This window comes from Aptenodytes patagonicus, chromosome 7 (assembly GCF_965638725.1).
Source record: "Aptenodytes patagonicus chromosome 7, bAptPat1.pri.cur, whole genome shotgun sequence".
NCBI classification, from domain to species: domain Eukaryota; kingdom Metazoa; phylum Chordata; class Aves; order Sphenisciformes; family Spheniscidae; genus Aptenodytes; species Aptenodytes patagonicus.
Window position 1 is genome coordinate 38,134,711 of NC_134955.1, and position 1,338 is coordinate 38,136,048.

The following is a 1,338-nucleotide window of genomic DNA, read 5'->3' on the forward strand; positions in this document are numbered from 1 at the left end:
TGAAGTCCTCCATGAGGACCAGGGCTTGTGAGTTTGAGGCTGCTCCTATCTGTCTATAGAGGGCCTCATCCACTCGGTCTTCCTGGTCAGGTGGCCTGTAGCAGACCCGCACCGTAATGTCACCTGTCTGTGCCTTCCCTTTAATTCTGACCCATAAGCTCTCGGTCGGCTCCTCATCCATCCCCAGGCAGAGCTCCATGCACTCCAGCTGGTCATTGACATAGAGGATGACGCCCCCTCCTCGTGTCCCCTGCCTGTCCTTCCTAAAGAGCCTGTATCCCTCCATCCCAATACTCCAATCATAGGAGCCATCCCACCACGGCTCCGTGATGCCAATAAGGTTGTAGACCTGCAGGCATGCGCACGTCTCTAACTCCCCTTGTTTATTCCCCATGCGACATGCGTTTGCATAGAGGCATTCAAGTTGGGCCCCCGATGAAGCTGTCTTACTGGCTGGAGTTCCTTTGTGCTGCTCTTCAGGAGCTCTCCTGCTGACCTGTGTTCCTTCTCCAGGCTCTGGGCATCTATTGCTGGCCCTGGCATCAAACTGGTAGGAGTGGGATGGATTGAGGTTCCCCTCGCCCGGCATCTCTAGTTTAAAGCCCTCTTCACCAGCTTGGCAAGCCTATGACTGAAGATGCTCTTCCCCTCCTCTGACAGATGGACCCCGTCAACCCCCACTAGACCAGGTTTCTCAAAGCGAGTCCCATGGTCTAAGTAGCCAAACCCCTGGCTGTGGCACCAGTCCCGTAACCATTTGTTGACTCACCAGATTCGACGCCCTTTCAAACCCCTTCCCTTTGACCAGCAGGACTGATGAAAAAACTACCTGCACTGCTGAGTCCCTTACCACCACTCCCAGGGCTCTGTAGCCCTTCTTGGTACATCCTCAGACTGCTCCTGGCTGTGTCACTGGTGCCCACAAAAAATATGGAATGCTTCACAAATTTGCGTGTCATCCTTGCACAGGGGCCATGCTAATCTTCTCTGTATCATTCCAATTTTAGTATATGTGCTGCCGAAACAAGCACATTTCCTCATGAGTTTTTCTGTAACTGTATCTGCATCATCACAAATATTTACTGTTTTACTTCTACAAAACCTCTGCAAGATAAGATTATGTTTCCATATGATTCCTTTTGCAACATATAGAGAAATAAGGCACAAAGACTAAAGTTGAAAAAAAATCCATTATTTTGGATGCCCAATTTAAGATGTCTACAACTTAATGTTTTGGAATGTATGCCACAGAGTGTCCCTTTGTGCTGTCAGCATTGCTGCTCCCCTTCACTTACCTTGCAGCACTTTTGCCAGTCCAGCACCAGAGTTCCAGCCTAA

The 1,338-nt window shown here is 49.8% G+C and overlaps 1 non-coding gene across 1 annotated transcript; it reads right to left on the bottom strand.

The window, feature by feature from the left end:
• Positions 1 to 924: 924 nt before the first annotated feature.
• Positions 925 to 1,031, bottom strand: LOC143163898 (U6 spliceosomal RNA). Its single transcript, XR_012995988.1, has one exon. It is a non-coding gene; the product is annotated as a U6 spliceosomal RNA (small nuclear RNA).
• Positions 1,032 to 1,338: the final 307 nt, after the last annotated feature.